Source organism: Petromyzon marinus, assembly GCF_048934315.1.
Source record: "Petromyzon marinus isolate PM22_M1 ecotype Great Lakes invasive population chromosome 78 unlocalized genomic scaffold, UKy_Petmar_22M1.pri1.0 chr78_unloc.3, whole genome shotgun sequence".
Classification (NCBI taxonomy): domain Eukaryota; kingdom Metazoa; phylum Chordata; class Hyperoartia; order Petromyzontiformes; family Petromyzontidae; genus Petromyzon; species Petromyzon marinus.
Genome location: NW_027422627.1, coordinates 162,468 through 170,169, shown reverse-complemented (window position 1 = coordinate 170,169; position 7,702 = coordinate 162,468). Strand labels below are relative to the sequence as shown.

The following is a 7,702-nucleotide window of genomic DNA, read 5'->3' as shown; positions in this document are numbered from 1 at the left end:
TGTGGCTCTGGGGTGGTGGGTGGGGGGAGGGGCTCCTAACGTTCTATGTTACAGGACCCCAGCAGTTGTGCCTAGCGCAGACGTCTCTGTTCAACTCTACGCAACTTCCTCAGTTGCAACTCACACGGCCTCAGTGCAACTCTTCCATACAACCTCGGTGCAACTTTACGTAACTTAAGAACACCTTCACGCAACCTTGCTCCAACTCCTCACAACTTCAGTGCAACTTCAGTGCAACTCCACACGGCCTCAGTTACAACTCCACACAACCTCGCTGCAAATCCTCCACACAACCTCGCTGCAACTCCACGTTACCTCGGTGCAACTCAACTTCAGAACACCTTCACGCAACCTTGCTTCAGCTCCTCAACTTCAGTGCAACTCCACACGTTTTCTGTGCACCTCCCAAGCAACCTCGCGACATCGTACAAGGGGACAGCAAGAGGGAAGGAAGCGCAAATTGCTCCTCTATCATCGGCCATTCCAGGCAGTTAACGGGACCCGGTAACACCGTAAATACTTTGACATTCACATTTGCCTTGCTGCTACTACTACTACAGGCCTTGTGTTTGTATCAGGGGGAGTGGGGGGGGTCTCTAACGTTCTGTCTTCCAGAATCCTCTCCCTGGTCTACTCTCGCTCAAACATCAAACATCTCGGCACAGCTCCAAACCAAGGAAGCCCCAACGGGGCAGAGATCCCAGGCAGTGACGGGACAGGGAGCCAGGTCTGTGTCTTTGATGTCTCGGTTCAACTCCACGCGGCTTCGTGTTGTGCAAGCGGAGTGGAGGGCGTGCAGATGTCTGGGGCGTCGTCGGGAGAATCCAGGCCGTTAACGGGACACCTGGTAAAGTTAAAACGCCGTTGCCATTCGCATTATCAACGACTACTTCAGGCTTTGCGTTCGTATCGAGTTGGGAGGGGGGAGGGTGGTCTTAACGTTTTATCTTCCAGAATCCCTCGCTTCTGCGTCCTCGCAATGCCAGCAAAGAAGGGGAAGAGAGATCATCGGTGAATCCAGGCAGTCGCAAGAGCTCAAGTCTGATTTACACAGACGTCTCTCTCGCTTCGAGCTCCACACAAAGCCTCTCGTGCGTCCCGTGAAGGAAGTGCGGATGTCTGGGGCGTCGTCGGGAAAACCCAGGCAGTTAACGGACCTCCTGGTAAAACCGCAGCTCCTGGGCCATCCGTTGCTTTCAAGTTTGTTGACTGTGGCAGTTTCGGGAGGGGGGGGGGGTTCCTTTAACACTGCAACCTGCAGATTCCTCCACCCGTCTACTCGCAGAGGAGGAGGAGGCCCAAGGTCTGCATCCGTCCGGCGATTCCAGGCGGTTTTACCGGTACCTGACGACACCACAAATACTTTGGCGTCTGTTTTAATTGGCCTAGCTACTACCAGAGTTGTGTTTGTATCGGGAGTAGGTGGGGGGGGGGGTACTCTAATGTTCTGTCTTCCAGAATCCTCCCCGGGTCTACTCTCCTACTCGCTTTGAACATCATCTCAACATCTCGGTACAGCTCCAAACCAAGGATGCCCCAGCGGGGCAGAGATCCCAGGCAGTGACGGGACAGGGAGCCAGGTCTGCAGCCTCCTACCGCTGTTACAACCCAGTCCTGGACAGGAGGGGCCAGAGAACGCCAACACCGTACATCAGGGAGTGTCAATGTCTCTTGCTACCCACAGCGGCAACATTATCACTATGCAATGGTCATGAGCAGTGCCGCTAGATAGCCACGAGTGTGAACACGGAGGTCGTGTTTATCGTTGTCAAGGCTGAGCGGACGATGGTGTCGATGGGCGGAATGGGAGAAACGCAACCCCCTACCGCTGTTACAACCCAGTCCTGGACAGGGGAGGCCAGAGACGACCAACAGCGTCCATCAGGGAGTGTCAATGTCTCTCGCTACCCACAGCAGCAGCATTCTTTATTATCAATGGCAATGAGCCGTGCTGTGTAGCCACGCGTGAGCATCATGGAGGTTGTGTTTTATTATTGTCAAGGCTGAGCGGGTGGTGGTGGTGATGGGGAATCGGACACGCTGGCATCCTTTCCTGCGACCCCCAACTTTGAGAAAGATGTCTGGGCGAGTTCTCAACCCAGGTAACCGTGCGAGTCTCCGGCCCGATCCTCGGCCTTACTCACCAAATCAGCAATTTGTTTTCGTAATTGGCCACGCGGGGATATGTCGGCAGGACTTTGTGACAGTTTTAATCGAGGAAAAACTTGAAACCTTCGTTTACAAATGACCACAGCATGAAGTTTACTTAATGTGACCTGAAGATTGAAATCAATGTTTTCTTACGGTTATCCTGAATATTTCGCTAAGCCAGGAAAGGGCGTTGATGGTGACATTGCTAGCGAGCGGTGTGCAGTGTTGGCCATTGTGACTCTGGGGTGGTGGGTGGGGGGGGAGGGGCTCCTAATGTTCTGTGTTACAGGACCCCAGCAGTGGTGCCTAGCGCAGACGTCTCTGTTCAACTCCACGCAACTTCCTCAGTTGCAACTCACACGGCCTCAGTGCAACTCTTCCACACAACCTCGGTGCAACTTGACGTAACCTCAGAACACCTTCACGCAACCTTGCTCCAACTCCTCACAACTTCAGTGCAACTCCACACGTTCTCTGTGCAACTCCCAAGCAACCTCGCGACATCGTACAAGGGGACAGCAAGAGGGAAGGAAGCGCCAATTGCTCCTCTATCATCGGCCATTCCAGGCAGTTAACGGGACCGGTAACACCGTAAATACTTTGACATTCACATTTGCCTTGCTGCTACTACTGCTACAGGCCTTGTGTTTGTATCAGGGGGAGTGGGGGGGGTCTCTAATGTTCTGTCTTCCAGAATCCTCTCCCTGGTCTACTCTCGCTCAAACATCAAACATCTCGGTACAGCTCCAAACCAAGGAAGCCCCAACGGGGCAGAGATCCCAGGCAGTGACGGGACAGGGAGCCAGGTCTGCAGCCTCCTACCGCTGTTACAACCCAGTCCTGGACAGGAGGGGCCAGAGAACGTCAACACCGTCCATCAGGGAGTTTCAATGTCTCTTGCTACCCACAGCGGCAACATTACTATGCAAATGGTCATGAGCAGTGCTGCTAGGTAGCTACGAGTGTGAACACGGAGGTTGTGGTTATCATTGTCAAGGCTGAGCGGGTGATGGTGGCGATGGGCGGAATGGGAGAAACGCAACCCCCTACCGCTGTTACAACCAAGTCCTGGACAGGAGAGGCCAGAGACGACCAACAGCGTCCATCAGGGAGTGTCAATGTCTCTCGCTACCCACAGCAGCAGCATTCATTATTATCAATGGCAATGAGCCGTGCTCTGTAGCCACGCGTGAGCATCACGGAGGTTGTGTGTTATTATTGTCAAGGCTGAGCGGGTGGTGGTGGTGATGGGGAATCGGACACGCTGGCATCCGTTCCTGCCACCCCAAACTTTGAGAAAGATGTCTCTGGGCGAGTTCTCAACCCAGGTAACCGTGCGAGTCTCCGGCCCGATCCTCGGCCTTGCTCGCCAAACGCGCGATGTGGATGTCTACTTGAACACCAGAGGAACATTAAATTCTCCCAAACACAGCTGTCGGTAGTGGCTGAGCTCGCTTGCCGACAAGGACATTCAATTGATTTTGATACCGTTGAAGTGTTACGCGGAACTAATTATTACTGGCCGAGATAAGTTGGAGAATAATTTTGAATTGAGAAGAATTCAAATAATTTCAACCCGCTGTGATCGCAAAAGACTCGGCGCAGCCTGGAAGCGTCTTAAATCTCGACTTAAAGCTTTCCTAACTGCAGGAATTAATATTCTTTGGGTCATTCGGTAAAGCCACGTGACTTTACCGAAAGACCCAAAGAATATGGAAGCGTATTATTAAGTAACACTCAACACACTTTGCAATTGCTTACAGGTCAGTGACATGCTAAGTTGCTGATTACTGATCTATTACTTGATTGCAAGACCCCCGCCTCTGATCTCGAATCCTGATGGGGTTCAACAACAATGGCACGGTCATCCTGCACGATTTAAGACCAGAAGCAGGTGGACGGTTTCACTATTCTGGCAAATTTGCCCGAAGGTGCCGGATGTGATTTGCAGTGAAACGTCGCGCTAACCAGATTGTCAATGTTGTGGATCCACTCTGCAATACACCGGCGGGCTAAAGTGGTGAACTATTTTGTCTCTTGTCAACGTGACACATCTTTTTACTGATTGGCCGTGTCGGGTGGTGGAGGGTTGCGACACATTTATAAATAACGCGATCTGACGCAAAAACACCTTCACCGTGAATCATCGTGGTCGCGAAAGCGTGCGACGTGTTAGACCGAGGTTTGATGAATTGAACTTTTGGCGTTCATAATTGAACACGCGGGGAAAAGTTGTCGGCAGGACTTTGTTAAAGTTTTAATCGAGGCAAAACTTGAAACCTTTATTTGCAAATGAACACAGCAAGAAGTTTACGTCATGTGAGCTGAAGATTGAAATCAATGTTTTCTTACGACTATCCTGAATATTTCCCTTAGCCAGGAAAGGGCGTTGATGGTGACATTGCTAACGAGCGGTGTGCAGTGTTGGCCATTGTGGCTCTGGGGTGGTGGGTGGGGGGAGGGGCTCCTAACGTTCTATGTTACAGGACCCCAGCAGTTGTGCCTAGCGCAGACGTCTCTGTTCAACTCTACGCAACTTCCTCAGTTGCAACTCACACGGCCTCAGTGCAACTCTTCCATACAACCTCGGTGCAACTTTACGTAACTTAAGAACACCTTCACGCAACCTTGCTCCAACTCCTCACAACTTCAGTGCAACTTCAGTGCAACTCCACACGGCCTCAGTTACAACTCCACACAACCTCGCTGCAAATCCTCCACACAACCTCGCTGCAACTCCACGTTACCTCGGTGCAACTCAACTTCAGAACACCTTCACGCAACCTTGCTTCAGCTCCTCAACTTCAGTGCAACTCCACACGTTTTCTGTGCACCTCCCAAGCAACCTCGCGACATCGTACAAGGGGACAGCAAGAGGGAAGGAAGCGCAAATTGCTCCTCTATCATCGGCCATTCCAGGCAGTTAACGGGACCCGGTAACACCGTAAATACTTTGACATTCACATTTGCCTTGCTGCTACTACTACTACAGGCCTTGTGTTTGTATCAGGGGGAGTGGGGGGGGTCTCTAACGTTCTGTCTTCCAGAATCCTCTCCCTGGTCTACTCTCGCTCAAACATCAAACATCTCGGCACAGCTCCAAACCAAGGAAGCCCCAACGGGGCAGAGATCCCAGGCAGTGACGGGACAGGGAGCCAGGTCTGTGTCTTTGATGTCTCGGTTCAACTCCACGCGGCTTCGTGTTGTGCAAGCGGAGTGGAGGGCGTGCAGATGTCTGGGGCGTCGTCGGGAGAATCCAGGCCGTTAACGGGACACCTGGTAAAGTTAAAACGCCGTTGCCATTCGCATTATCAACGACTACTTCAGGCTTTGCGTTCGTATCGAGTTGGGAGGGGGGAGGGTGGTCTTAACGTTTTATCTTCCAGAATCCCTCGCTTCTGCGTCCTCGCAATGCCAGCAAAGAAGGGGAAGAGAGATCATCGGTGAATCCAGGCAGTCGCAAGAGCTCAAGTCTGATTTACACAGACGTCTCTCTCGCTTCGAGCTCCACACAAAGCCTCTCGTGCGTCCCGTGAAGGAAGTGCGGATGTCTGGGGCGTCGTCGGGAAAACCCAGGCAGTTAACGGACCTCCTGGTAAAACCGCAGCTCCTGGGCCATCCGTTGCTTTCAAGTTTGTTGACTGTGGCAGTTTCGGGAGGGGGGGGGGTTCCTTTAACACTGCAACCTGCAGATTCCTCCACCCGTCTACTCGCAGAGGAGGAGGAGGCCCAAGGTCTGCATCCGTCCGGCGATTCCAGGCGGTTTTACCGGTACCTGACGACACCACAAATACTTTGGCGTCTGTTTTAATTGGCCTAGCTACTACCAGAGTTGTGTTTGTATCGGGAGTAGGTGGGGGGGGGGGGTACTCTAATGTTCTGTCTTCCAGAATCCTCCCCGGGTCTACTCTCCTACTCGCTTTGAACATCATCTCAACATCTCGGTACAGCTCCAAACCAAGGATGCCCCAGCGGGGCAGAGATCCCAGGCAGTGATGGGACAGGGAGCCAGGTCTGCAGCCTCCTACCGCTGTTACAACCCAGTCCTGGACAGGAGGGGCCAGAGAACGCCAACACCGTCCATCAGGGAGTGTCAATGTCTCTTGCTACCCACAGCGGCAACATTATTGCTATGAAATGGTCATGAGCAGTGCCGCTAGGTAGCCACGAGTGTGAACACGGAGGTTGTGTTTATCATTGTCAAGGCTGAGCGGATGATGGTGGCGTTGGGCGGAATGGGAGAAACACAACCCCCTACTGCTGTTACAACCCAGTCCTGGACAGGAGAGGCCAGAGACGACCAACAGCGTCCATCAGGGGGTGTCAATGTGTTGCACACTCGAAATGAAGGGCATGGGCAAGTGCTCCAAATCGAGGGCAAGTGCTCCAAATCGAGGGCAAGCACATTTATTGTGGTGAATCTGTAATCTTGTGAAGAACAGCACCGTCACTCTGTAAAATGCACCAACACGTGTGTCACACAGCATTTCTTCCGAGTCGCCATTAACCATGTGGCGGGTTTACAAGCGCGGTTAATCATTCACAGTTTTCTCTTACACCCAATTCTACTACTGATAAACCATCTTTGTCTTTGACAATCACATTTGCACATCACTATTCGAATATTACGTTAATCCTAAGCTGTATGTCTATCTATACCATCCACTTATCTCGGTGTCTTACACCCATTATATGTACTGTATGTGTACAGTATACGTACTGTATATCACCATTGTACATCTTACTATTTACATGTGTTCTATTCTCAATAGCATTGCAAGTAGTCATACTCTGGGTACATGGGCATGGTTATAGACTAAACAGTATTAGAGTTAAAGATTTACAATGACAGTAGGTAATTACAGTGCATCATCCCTTTACAATGCACAGTGCTAAAACCCCTCTAATTGCATATATCACAAACGAACAATTCAAAGCCAAGCTAAACGTCTAGAACAAGTCTAGAACATTTATATAACGATCAAAAACAAACTTTGGGTCCTTTACCTGTAAAATGCACCAACACGTGTGTCACACAGCAGTTCTTCCGAGTCGCCATTAACCATGTGGCGGGTTTACAAGCGCGGTTAATCATTAACCCTGCCAGCCACCTACAGGCCCAACTCAGTCATCACATGCTGCTGTACAGACACGCACTAATGCACCGCACAGCACATCAGGACGTTCATAGAACGACACTTTTACTCCCTTGCTGCACAAGGATATAATTAAAAGAGTGGTCCCTTCTTAATGTGCCACAAATGTCTCTCGCTACCCACAGCAGCAGCATTCATTATTATCAATGGCAATGAGCCGTGCTCTGTAGCCACGCATGAGCATCACGGAGGTTCTGTTTTATTATTGTCAAGGCTGAGCGGGTGGTGGTGGTGGTGATGGGGAATCGGACACGCTGGCATCCGTTCCTGCCACCCCCAACTTTGAGAAAGATGTCTGGGCGAGTTCTCAACCCAGGTAACCGTGCGAGTCTCCGGCCCGATCCTCGGCCTTGCTCACCAAACGAGCGATGTGGATGTCTACTTGAGGTTTGTTG

General features: G+C 51.4%; 1 long non-coding RNA gene across 1 annotated transcript; it reads left to right on the top strand.

Annotated features, from left to right (window-relative positions):
- The first annotated feature begins 1,228 nt into the window (after nucleotides 1-1,228).
- Nucleotides 1,229-6,752, top strand: LOC142908316 (uncharacterized). The gene is made up of 2 exons (XR_012931680.1): nucleotides 1,229-5,310; nucleotides 6,164-6,752. It is a non-coding gene; the product is annotated as an uncharacterized LOC142908316 (long non-coding RNA).
- The last annotated feature ends 950 nt before the right edge of the window (nucleotides 6,753-7,702 follow it).